This window comes from Myotis brandtii, unplaced genomic scaffold (assembly GCF_000412655.1).
Source record: "Myotis brandtii unplaced genomic scaffold, ASM41265v1 scaffold466, whole genome shotgun sequence".
Lineage (NCBI taxonomy): Eukaryota > Metazoa > Chordata > Mammalia > Chiroptera > Vespertilionidae > Myotis > Myotis brandtii.
The window spans coordinates 2,986,136-2,999,199 of NW_005367809.1; the positions used below are offsets into that span (position 1 = coordinate 2,986,136).

The 13,064-nt window shown below is 47.2% G+C and overlaps 1 protein-coding gene across 2 annotated transcripts in view; it reads right to left on the minus strand.

The window, feature by feature from the left end:
- Nucleotides 1-13,064, minus strand: part of IMMP2L (inner mitochondrial membrane peptidase subunit 2) — a 488,390-nt gene that overhangs the window by 169,020 nt on the left and 306,306 nt on the right. The window lies entirely within an intron of this gene.

The following is a 13,064-nucleotide window of genomic DNA, read 5'->3' on the forward strand; positions in this document are numbered from 1 at the left end:
GCGTGCAGGAGGCAGCTGATCAATGATTCTCTCTCATCATTGATGTTTCTATCTCTCTCCCTTCCTCTCTGAAATCAATAAAAATATATTTTAAAAAATAAAAGACTTTGATCATAGTTTATATATTTTTCATTACATAAATTATACTATATGATACAATTATATGTGAATTTATTTTACTCCCCCAAGAGATTGTACGTCTACTGAGGGCAAGGAGGGTTGTCCTCACCTGTCCATTACCTGTGTCACCCGGCATCATGTATTAGACATGGTAAACACTAGATAAATATATATTCATTAGACATTACAGTCGCCACAGATTTTAGCAACATGCCTACTGAAATGAATATTTCCAGTGGTTTCAGTAACTTAAATATCCAACTATGTCTATCATTGCCGAGTTATTAAAGAACATGCATAATGATTATTCATTGGCTACCCAGGTCAAGCACCCAGGCATAAAATATGAAGTCCATCAATATTAAACAAAGAAGTATAACAAGAATACATCAATAATGTGATCAGCCCTCCAAAGTGAGATAAATCATAATCACAATCTAGTTTAATTTTCCAAACAGAATTAAAGCCATATTTGAAATTCAAATAAAGATGTATCTTTTCTTTTTTTTTTAACTTCACTGAGTTTCTTAATGTCTTGGCAAAAGCTTCATAATAGACAGCCGATTCATTAGGAAGCTTAATCAGATCACTCAAGCATTCGTTCACATGGAGAGTTCACCCAAATGGATCAAAACTCTTAGCCAATATCTATATCACTCTAATTAAGAATATATCCAGAAATACTGCCATATTTAATGCTTATTCAAATTGCCAACTTCTTGGCAAATAAATCCATGTTGTTCTTGTAGGCCACTCGTCTCAGCCCCTGCAGTTAAAATAACTTGGCTGGACTCCAACTCCTAATCACTTAGGAGGGAAAAAGATCATTTCTCTCACGAGAGTTCACTGTATCCAAGGGGATACAGAATATAGAAAAGAATAACCTACGTATACTGACTGAGTTCTCAACCTGATCTTACGTAAAAACAAAAGTGAATATTTATTTTAAAGTCACAGGGAGAGTAATGCAACTGCTTGAGAAAGAAGGAGTGTTACAGCATCATGTCCAAAACCTTGGAGAGAAAAGACCAGCTTTCCCTGAGACTTTCCTGCCCTCTACCCTTCCATCCTATGCCTGTTCCTTGCAGCTCACACAATGGACAGGGACGTGCCATCTCAATGGCTGAAATGAGCAGGGAAAGGAGAGATCATCATCCTCACAGCACCGGCCTCTCCTCCCTCTGTGTCCATCCCTCTACGAAAACCAGTCTTGTAAACATGCAAGGATTTCCCCGGGAGGAACCCACTGGGCGAGTCTCCTCACCCTGTTTCCTCTAGAAACTCCCCCGGCCGCTCCTCTCCTTCACGGAAATCGTATCAACGTTCATGAAGATCCGTGCTTTTTCTTTTAGCTCCTTTTGTAGCTCTTCTTGCTCTTCCCCAATGAACACTCCTCCCCGAAGTTGGCTGTTTTCTCTCTTGGCCTTGGCACTGTCATGTCTTCAAATATTAGATCCATAAAAGTGACACCAAGATCTGAAATCTGTCCCTCCGTGTTCTGCAGGCCTCCTCACTCCCCACCCAGCAGCCTGACACTCTCATGATCACAGCCACCTGGACACTGAGTAGACAACTCAGACTAAAACAGTCAAAAGACAAGGACACATTCCTCTCTGCTCCCCTCTGCCCCCGCCACAGAAAAGCAAAGGAAACCACCGCCAAACAGTACGCTCCGGCTCTTTTGCCTCTCTCCCTGAGACGTTCTTGTCGGCATGTGCTCGACACCCAGCATTGGCGCTGCCTGTCCGCTGTGCCCCTCGGCCCACCAGGGCCGTCCGCCTCCCCAGCGGCTCTCCTGTCTGTCCTGGTTCTGCCCTGGCCACTCCCCACACTCAGAGCGAGCTCTCGCTGGCCCTTTCTGGAATAAAAAGAAAAGGTCTCTCTCTGCCCACATCCTGCCATCGCTAGCGCCTGCCTCACGCTTATATGCTGGGGAATGACCCTGAGGGGCCACTCATTCCTTAAACCGTCACCATTATCCTTTAACCAAGTCATTAGTTTTATAGACAAATCACACGCCCGGCTTTGTACGGACGCACCCGTCCATCTCCGCTCAGGGCCACGTCGGTCCCCTGCCCTCTCTTCACTGGCACACGCCACAGGAACCAGCCTACCTTTGACCTGTCCTCGGGTTCTCCCCCGCCCCCACCCGGGAGCCTAAAAACAAAACAGAATGAGGGAGGTTGTCCCTAAATGCCCACTCTCACACCTTCTTTTAGCAACAGAAACAACTGGTCCCCGGCTAAACACTGCCTTCCTAGCCCCCTTCCGGCGGAGCGTGACCACATGCCCACATTTGGGACAGCGGGGGAGGAGCAGAACCTCATGTAGAGCTCCCAGACTGTGCTTTTATTTTTTTAACTTGATTTTTATTGTTGACAGATGTCCCCATTACAGATGTCCCCATTCTCCCCCTTGCCCACCTCCACCCCCTCCCTTCCCTCTGGCCCTCCTCTGTGTCCATGGGTTATGCATTATGTTCTTTGGCTAATCCCTTCACCTTCTTTCATCCAGTCCCTGCCCCTCTCCCCTCTGACAGCTGTCAGATGTTCCATGTGCCCATGCCTCTATTTTGTTCATTAGATTCTACCTACTAGTATATGTGAGATCATAAAGTGTTTGTCCTTCTCTGACTGGCATATTTCACTTAGCATCACAATCTCCAGGTCCAACCACGCTGTTGCAAAAGGCAGAAGTCCCTCCTTTATTACAGCCACCTTTAAAAGGAAGAAGTGGGCCACCCCCCCGCCCCTCCCTCACTTCCCATCTTTGACCTCACCAATGCCAGAAGCATCCCAGGAGCTAGGGACCAACAAGGAGTCTGGTTCCTGAACAACCCCTTGGTGCAGAGACCTGCCCACCCCCTTTCCCAGGCCACCTGTAACTGGATGTCTGTATAAGGGAAATACATTTCTACTTTGCCTTGTTTGAGCCTTTGGAATTTCTGTTTCTGTTCAAGTAGCCAATACAACAGGTTATCCCATAAATACACAGTCTCGCCAACACCTGTCCCACTTGTGAGCAGCGATGACATGCGTGGCTCACAGACACCGTGGACCAGGAGTTCAGGAGTAACACTCCTGAGAAATGCCAGGAGAAAGGGTTAATCGGTATTACACAGAAAGAAACATGGTGCAAACCATGGAGGGACATATTTTCAGTGTGGCTTTAATAAGAAAATAAATCTTCCCAGCCAAAGGCCCACAGCCACAGCGCATTCACGGCGGATAGGAAATTAGAGAGCGACAAGCACCCCATTTCTATTAGGAAGCAAGGGGGACATTTGGGAAAGCACAGCAGAGAGAAGGGAAACCAGCAGGAACGTCAATCACCGCTCACTCCAGGACTTAGACCTTGGAAATGAGGTCCAGGAACAGATGCTGCGAAGCCGGCGCCGACTGGCCTGGAGTCGAGCATCATGAGGTCCCTCGAAGAGGAGACGTGGAGGGACACAGGGAAGGAATCAGAACAGATTGTACAGGTGCTAGGTCGGGTGATAATTTCCACAACAAGGAAAAATCATGAGTGAATGGCTGAACCCCATGGAGCCATCTTTATCATTATCTAACTAGAGGCCCAGTGCACAAAATTTGTGCACGGAGGGTGGGGGTGGGGGGTCTCTCAGCCCGGCCTGCAACTTCTCACAATCTGGGACCCTTTGGGGGATGTCTGGCTGCTGGTTTAGGCCCGATGCCACAGGGTAGGATCATCCCTCTCACAATCCAGGACCGCTGGTCCCTAACGACTTGCCTGCCTGCCTGCCTGATCACCCGTAACCACCCGCCTGCCTGCCTGATTGCCTCTAACCACCTCTGCCTTGGCCCCCGCCACTGCGGCTTCATCCAGAAGGATGTCTGGAATGTCGTTCGGCTGTCCAGACTAATAAGCATATTACACTTTTATTATTATAGATGATTGGTCATATCTGTGTGTGTGATAAAGAGCAATTGGGAGAAAACTGTTTTTCCCAGATGCTGTTCAGCAAGAGGCCAAAAAAAGGATCAGGAACAGAGCGGAATTACTCTATTTCTTGCCCGAGACAAGCAGGTGCACTGTTCTTGTTGTATTTGGTCCAATGACAAGGAGATTCCAACATCCTTCAACAGTCCTTGACATGGAGGCATCTCTAAGACCTCTTTCTCTCAGTGGGCTACAAAAACACACAGGTGCATAGATTTCATATTTTAATTCTTCCTGGTTCAGGTGTCTAAGAATCGGTGACCCCACAAGGGACCCTGGGTAAAGGGAAGCCAGGCTGAGATATGCTACACACCCCTAGTTTATGCTGATCTTTGTATCCTTGGCCAAATGAATCACAAGCTGTATGGGTGTTTCCTACCTACCTATAACCCACCAGAAATGTTATAACCATAAAGAGATATAACGCTATAGGTTAGGTCATTTCCCACAAATCGCAGCATTTATACAATCCTGAAGGAAGAATTCCTTCCAGACAGAACACGTACAGGATGCCTCAGATGCTGTATTGTAAAAGCATGGGCTCCAGCGTCAGGCAGACCTGGGCTCAGACTCCACTCCACCCCTGCAGCAGGTGTGTGACTGTGGGCAATCCATAAAACGTCTCCAAACGCCAGGTTATTATACCACAAAATTAAGACCAAATAATGACACAGACAAGCATACGACTGCATCTCTGACATGTGCTAGACGTCAAAATACTGTAGGAGGGTGTGAGAGGGCGCCTGACCTAGTTTGGAAAATCAGGGAAGGCTTCCCTGAAGAGGTGATATTACAGCTGGACCTGAAGGATGAAAAGGCTTAACCAGGGGTCAGCAAAGGGGGGAGGGTCTAGGCAAAGAGATGATCTGTGGTGGGAGAGGGTGCAGCACATTTTAGGAGCGAGAAGAGGACAATAACAGCTGCAGCACAGAAGGCGAGGGGGGCTCAGTGGATAGTACAGCCGGAGTGTGCACAGGTGTCAGCCAACACAGGGCGGCATGAGCCATCGGCCAATCAAGAGTGTGAAGTAGCGGGAGGCGTGCACATAGTAAGCACTCAACAAACGTTAGCTTTCCCACCACTGCAGGGAAGTCGCCCTGCCTCCCGATCACTGACTCTGGGACTGGAAGAGAGAACCAGCACCCTGTCCCTCCTTCCGCAGTGGCATCTTTCAGAGCCTCTTTCTCTGAATGGGCTACAGAACACACAGGTCTCTCTCTGATTTGTAAGTCTTTAGATAACTGTAGATTCCCATGCAGGTGTAAAAAATAATACAGAGAGCCGCTGTGGGCCCTTCGTGCGGTGACCCCGATGGAAACCTCTTGCATAACTACAGGACCACATCACAGCCCAGGACCACGCTCACAGAATCCACTGAGCTGACTGAGATCTCACTAGGCCTGCATGCACTGTGTGTTGGCGGGTATATTGAGTTCTATGTAATCTGACCTTCTATGTACATTCATGTGTCTGTCACCATAGTTAAGATACAGAACAGCTTGATCACAAGGAGCCCTCATGTTACCCTCTATTTTTATTTTATTTTTTTTGTTAGTCCTCACCCAAGGATATTTTTCCATTGATTTTTAGAGAGTGGAAGGAAGGGCAGGAAAGACACAGAGAGAGAAACATCGATGTGAGACAGACAAATCAATCAGTTGCCTCCCATACACACCCTGACTGGGGCTGTGGATTGAGCCTGCAACCAAGGTACGTGCCCTTGACCAGAATCAAACCCAGGACCCTTTAGTCCACGGGCCTATGCTCTATCCACTGAGCCAAACCGGCTAGGGCTCATGCTACCCTTTAACAGCCACCCACCACTCTCCCTCCTACTCTCACATCTCCATGAACCTGGCAACCCCTAATCCGTTCTCCATCTCTATAATTTAGCAGTTTCAGAAATGTGATATAAATGGAATCATAACCAAATTCCCTTTTTATTAATATTTTTTTCCACTCAGCATAATCCCTTTAAGGTCCATCCAATTTGTTGCATGCTTCAGTAGTTCACCCCTTTGTCCGGCTAAGTAGTATGTATTCTAGACATAGAACCTTTGCCAGACGGGTAGCTTTGCCGAAATGTCCCCCAAGCCTTAGCTTGTCTCCATAGAGATTACGAGTGGCAGTCAGTGTGCAGAAGCAGGGAATCAGAACCTGATGCGTGTGTGACACTCTCAGAACCTGCAAAGTCCTTCACATGCGCAGGCCCCTGTGAGTAAAACACTCCTTTCTGACGTGCCCTGGAGATGGGAGAGGGGAGCTCAGTGGCCAAGCGTGCCTGCTCAGCAATATACACCCCACTCTTTCAGATGTCGTGTGTTTAGATTGTTCCTATGAAAGGTGTGCTCATTCCAACATGGCACCGCTCACATCCCCTTGAAGGGAACGCTCGGCTCAGCGGGGACTGTCACCTGGAGTGCCTAGGTGGGGCCACGTCCTGAAGGCGGCCGCGGGGGAGCTGGGCCCCTCACATGACGGGTCAGGGATCCCACAAAGAGTTCTGCGAATGACAGGAAGGGGCAGCTGATCATTGCCTCAGGCAGCTGGCACAGGGTGACTTCGCAGGGAGCCCATGCGGTTCGGGGGAGAGGACCAGGATGACACCTCTCCGCAGGCAGGACGGTGAAGGGCTCACAGCATCTTTAATCCACCCCCAGAGTCCGCGGTGGATGAAGAGGAAGGTTCTGAGTTCTTAAACACCTGAACATGTCTTCAGCCCCCCTCACAGGAGAGCAGGCAAACACCACTTTCAACTGCAAAGGAGATTTTCCCTGAAAACAACGCTCCACCTTCCGGTCTCCAGCCTGCGCCCCAGAAGTCAGATCTGCTCCAGGTCTGAGGTGTCGTTTTCTCCTCTTGAACCTTTTACGAGCGCACACTTACCCTTGGGGTTCCCGAGAGTCTGTGTCTTGGGGCGGCTTGTTGTGTGGGAGCACTCCAATGACACAGCTCCTTCTTCAGGTTCCTATTTCTCACATGACGGGTCAGGGATCCCACAAAGAGTTCTGCGAATGACAAGAAGTGGCAGCTGATCATTGCCTCAGGCACTGGCACAGGGTGACTTCGCAGGGAGCCCACGCGGTTCGGGGGAGAGGACCAGGATGACACCTTTCCGCGGGCAGGACGGTGAAGGGCTCACAGCATCTTTAATCCACCCCCGGAGTCCGCGGTGGATGAAGAGGAAGGTTCTGAGTTCTTAAACACCTGAACATGTCTTCAGCCCCCCTCACAGGAGAGCAGGCAAACACCACTTTCAACTGCAAAGGAGATTTTCCCTGAAAACAACGCTCCACCTTCCGGTCTCCAGCCTGCGCCCCGGAAGTCAGATGTGAATCTGCTCCAGGTTCTGGTCTGAGGTGTCGTTTTCTCCTCTTGAACCTTTTACGAGCGCACACTTACCCTTGGGGTTCCCGAGAGTCTGTGTCTTGGGGCGGCTTGTTGTGTGGGAGCACTCCAATGACACAGCTCCTTCTTCAGGTTCCTATTTTCTCATTGTCCTTATTTTTTTACTTTCCATACCTTTTTTGAGATTGATATTGTCCCTCATGGCATCTATGCCTTACAGGTTTATTTCTGACACTTTTTGTCTATCTGTCTTCCTCCAATTTCTCCGTGATTTCTAATGTGATTGATTTGATTTTGACGATGATATTTTTATTTTCTAAGAGGTCTCTGTAGTTCTCTAATGCTCCCCCCCTTTTTATGAGATACAGAAATATCAATGAGAGAGAATCATGGATCAGCTGCCTCCTGCACAAGCCCTATTGGAAATCGAGCCTGCAACCCGGGCATGTGCCCTGACGGGGTATTGAACCAGTGACCTCCTGGTGCCTGGGCCTACACTCAACCGACTGAGCCACTGGGGCTGGGCTCCCATGCCTCCTTTATCACAGGGTCCCTAAGTCCCACTTTGTGGATACAGTGTGCTCTCAGATCTTTCTGCATGTGTCAGATGAATAAACAATAAGATACTCATGTTCCCTGAACTGTCATCTGGGATCAGCTCTCTCCTTTGTCGAGTTGATCTTGCGCTTCCTATTGTTGGGTTGGGAGAAAAAGTGGTTGATGCGGGTGTCACTGCTGCGGTGTAAGAAGGGCTTTCCCCCCAGTGGCAGTTCTGATGGAGACATCCGCATGGCGCAGGGCGTCACGGGGGGAGGGACTCCAAGGCAAAGGGTTAAACTTGGGAACTTGTAGGTCAAGGAAGAAGAGCAGGGAGCCAGCCCGCTGGCAGATTTAACGAAGCTTCGAACCTTGTGACTCAGTAGGAGGAGCCTAACTGACTTGCTCTGCAACGTCAATGTCCGCGTGGGAGCCTTAGCTCTCCCAAGTCCATCCTCTCAACGTCTTCACAGGAGAGGCTGCTTCTTTCCGTGCCCCTGCTCTAACCATCGCTGGCTGAAGACTGTCCTGAGAGCAGAAACGGGAGGAGGCTGGAGGGACTCTCAACGAATCCCCGCTGATAGCTGCTTCTCACCAACACCCGCTAGGAACCTTGCTGACTATCAGCCCAGAATGCCCCTCCTTGGTTAAAGGTTTATCCCTTTTACAGATTGCATGAGGGATGGAAAGCAAGCACACTATCCCCAGTCGACTGCCTCTAACTAATCTTTTACATTTAATCTCAACTTGGCCATGATAACAGCTCTTGCCCTTACAGGTACAAATTTCAAGGGGTCACTGGGAGACGATAAAACACAAAGGCCACGAGGTGATAATATATTTGGATGAAAGTGGCTCTCTTTTTAAAATACCTTTTATTACAAGCTATTTACAATCTCCCAGTTAACAGATGGGTGACTCCCCTGTGGCACACTCAAAATATGGACCTTCTCACCAATATTTGGACACCCTCCTGCTTGTTTTGCAAATGCTCAAAAAAGATCACAAAAGAACTAAAAAGGCCGAAGTTAGTGGCAAGTGCACTGAACAAGAACTGGTCATAGATGCTTGGTGTAGACAATGACATTCATTGGCCAATCCATGAACCAATGTCACAACGGGAGGTAATGTGTGGACCTAGCAGGACCAATAAAACACGAGGGAACCTTTGCCGTAGAATCCGAGTGTAAGGGCTCCAGTGACACAGAGGTTTTGCGAAAACACCATTTTTTAGTCTCTGACACAGCTGCCAAAACACCTGGTGGTTGTTATTGTGTGAAACATTATTTTGTTCCTATAAAATGAAATAATGCAATGTGTAATTATTTCAAACATCTTTTTAAGCCAATCTTCTGTGAGGGCCCCAAAATAATTAAAATCCACTGAAGCATAACTTCAACTTACATATTTCTCCTACCTTAGATTATTGTATTCAATCAAGTATGAAAGTGCGATAAAATACAAAACTATTCAATAAATACAGTATGTCCTTAAATAATGCTTTGACAGGTTAGTTTTAGAGATATTAAAGAAAATGTGAAAGGGCAGGTTAAAATCAGCTGCTTTATATCAGAAAAGGAGATCTCTTTTCATTATAAGTAAGTATTTGAATACCAACTATTATGAACTTTGGAAGGTAATTATATCTCACATGACTCAAAGAAAAATTTATTAGAATCTCACAATTAATTTGTCAGAATCCTTCATTACTAAAACGATACATATGCTAATTGAGTGTCAGTCTAAGTTCAAATATGAACAGTTAACAGTGAGCATTAGTGGCAGACTAAGTTAAAACTGTAATTCCCAATTTATAATGTGCTAAGACTAATTTTTTTAAAAGTTTGTGTGTGTTTTTTAATTGATTTCAGAGAGGAAGAGGAGAGATAGAAACATCAATGATGACAGAGAATCATTGATCAGCTGCCTCCTGCACACCTCCTACTGGGGATGGAGCCCACAACCCCGGCATGTGCCTTGACTGGGAATGAACCTTGACCTCCTGGTTCATAGGTCAACTCTCAACCACTGAGCCACGCCAGGCAGGCCATGGGCTGAGACTCTTTTCTCACAAAGTCACTGAGAAAAACAGGCATGCAATCTATTTTCATGTTAGTAGGACAGAAGTAAACAGTTAGAGGTAGAGAACTATAGCTAACAGCTACCGAATGGACCACACCCAAATTCCACACCCAAATATGACTTATTTCACCATAATATCATCAAAATATTGCTCAGATAAGGCCAGAAGTCATACCAAAATCATTTGCTTTTATAAACTACAAAGTACCGTGCAAATAAAAATTAAAATGTCAGTGCTCTTCATTTTGTAAATCTCAGATTTACAGTTAAGTATAAATAACAAAATAAACACCAAATTTGGGAGAATAAGGAAAAGATGTTGGCATAATTCGATGTCATTCTTTGCAAATCAAGTTCTCTTTCCCCTGACTCCACTGACCACACCTCTCATTTTATAACTGGAAATTCTACTTAAAACAGATTGTCAGAAAAAGGTGTATTTAAGAAATTGAGAAATAACATTTTGTGTTTTCTCACCAGCACATACTGATGCATTTTAGAAAGAAAGTGAGGAATCACTGCCAAACATCACGGATTCTCGGAGTGAAAGGCCAGGAGGCAGAGAGAGAGGTGCAGCCAGGGCACCTCCGCGGAGTCTGGGGGCCGACGGCTTAGGTCTCCAGGCTCGGGGCTACCGTGTTCCACCTCAGTGACTATGCAAGCTGTCTGAGCTTCTGTAAGACAGGAAGTGACTTCCTGAGCTCACAGGGTGGCCATGAGGCTAAACTAATTCTCATCAAGCACCTAGGTCAGGGCTGTCCGCTGAGTCCAGAGCAGATCATTGCTAGTTAATATAATGGCTATTACGCTCTCTGGTTTCCACTCCCACCTCCTTGCGAAAGGCTTGTTCTAAGATCTTCTGAGAAACAAACCATGACCCCCAGAGCAAAAGCAACACCGTGGCCCAGGACATCTGCCCAGAGGCAACTGAGACACCGAGCACGCCTGGCCCTGCAGGAAGCGTGCTTCCGGTCCTCCGCTCACTGACTCCCGGTTATCCTCCCAGTTTATGCGACATGGGCGGTTTGTCTCCTTACCTCCTTGCAATAAATCCATTAATAAAGCAACTGGGCATTGGAGAATACAAACAAAGTTGGATTTTGAAAATCTCAGGGTACAAGTGCAGAGAAAAACAAAAATATCCTCACTTATCGCATCAAAGCTATTAAATCAGGGTGGCTCAATCTAATCACAGTTCCAGGCGGCAATAAGATCCAATCTATGGTACAGCGATGACTAGTCACGAATGACTCGGGAGCCCACCTTCAGGCAGGTACTTCTGTCATCAGAAGGCTTGGGGTGTGTGGATTCGATATTTCCAGATTCAGAGAACATGGGCCAATAGTCCTGTCATGTGACTGTCCCCACGGGTTTCAGTTTCCTGCTTTCCAGGTTGGTGGTTACACTGGGAGCCCCACCTGTGTTATTGTATGTAGGCCGACCCAGAATGGCTGGCAGACATGCATCCGGTCAAAATCATCCCATCATGACGCTCCCTCACCTGTGGGCTGAAAAAGGAAACCCGACCCAGAGTGTCTCATTAGCAATAGTACCTCTCCTCCCGTTTCAGAATGCAGCTCTTGGAAATCAATGAGCTGTTTGTTTTGACTCAAATGTAAAGCTAAGTGAGACCCAAATCACACAGAGAACAAACACAGGCACACAGAAGCATGCTGTCCTGAGATCTAGTTTGGGAACCTACTTAAAGTCAGCATATACATCGCCCATTCTATATAATAAAAGGCTAATATGCAAATTGTCCCCTTGACCGGGAGTTCAACCGGGAGTTGAACCAGGGGGCGGGGCCAGCAGGGGGAAGGGGCCGAGGGAGGTTGGCCAGCCAATTGGGAGTGGGGCCAGCCCACCAACCGCGAACCAGGAGGCGGGGCAAGCAGGGGGAAGGGGCCGCGGGAGGAAATATCTGAGTGGGCTACAAAATCGGGCCAGCCAATTGGGAGTGGGGCCAGCCCACCAACCGCCATAGCCCCTCCCCCTGCCAGCCTGGCCCGATTGGCCCCAATCGGGGCAAGTCAGCCAGACCCCACCAGTGCACGAATTCCGGCACCGGGCCTCTAGTCTATGTAATAACTACCCCAGCCTCTGCTGATCACATGCAACCCGAGTCCTGACTTTGCAGCCACAATTAAGCAGATAATTAGTCTACACAGTTCATCACTTACTGACATCCTTGTAAAGAGTCCCAACTGTGAATTGCCAGGTTACTGTCTGTTCAGGGCAAGTGTGGTCTCCTGTAATTAAAGTTACATAGGAACTCGAATTCCTTCCTTTGGGTTTGATTTTGAAGACCGTCATGCAGTGGAGGGAAAGAAATGAGAGTGTATTCTTTGAAAAGGTCTTGCTTCTCTTGCTTCTTAGTTACTAAAATGCTGAAAACTGTCCGCCACAACCATTCTTTCGAGCTTTAGGGTTAACTGCTTGGTAAACAGTGTAATATGAGGTAGACAATAGAAATTAATTTTAGCCAGGCCAGTGGCTTTCTTTATTCTTTCAATTTTTGAAAAGTCACAGATCCCTTCCTTGGTCAAGTGTAACCAATGAAAAATGAGCTGCTCCAGTCCTTCCACCCTTACCCTGTCCCGACCACCACCTCTCCAGGGGACCATCCAGGTCTGGGCGTGGGAGCCATGCCCACATTGTAGGTGAACCTGGGGTTTAGGAAAGACTTAATTTTGCTCTCATCCTATAAACATATACAAATGATGACATATAAATTTGATCTTGAATGCCAAAACCAATCAAACAGTAGTGGTAATGGACTTGAAGAAGATTCTAAAGACACCTCTTGACTGTGTGTGGGAAAAAGAGAACAATGATGGATTTGCAAGGACCAAGGATGATGGAGGAAAGGATGGCCTTTGCATCCTGCGATTTGGCCTCTGCGTGGTATAATGGGCTTTTCCTTCCATAGGATCAGAGACCTTTAACACTAAAAGTGATTTAAAAATCGACCAGTTGAATCCCCTCAAGCAAAAGCACGTCTTCCCACCATGTTAATA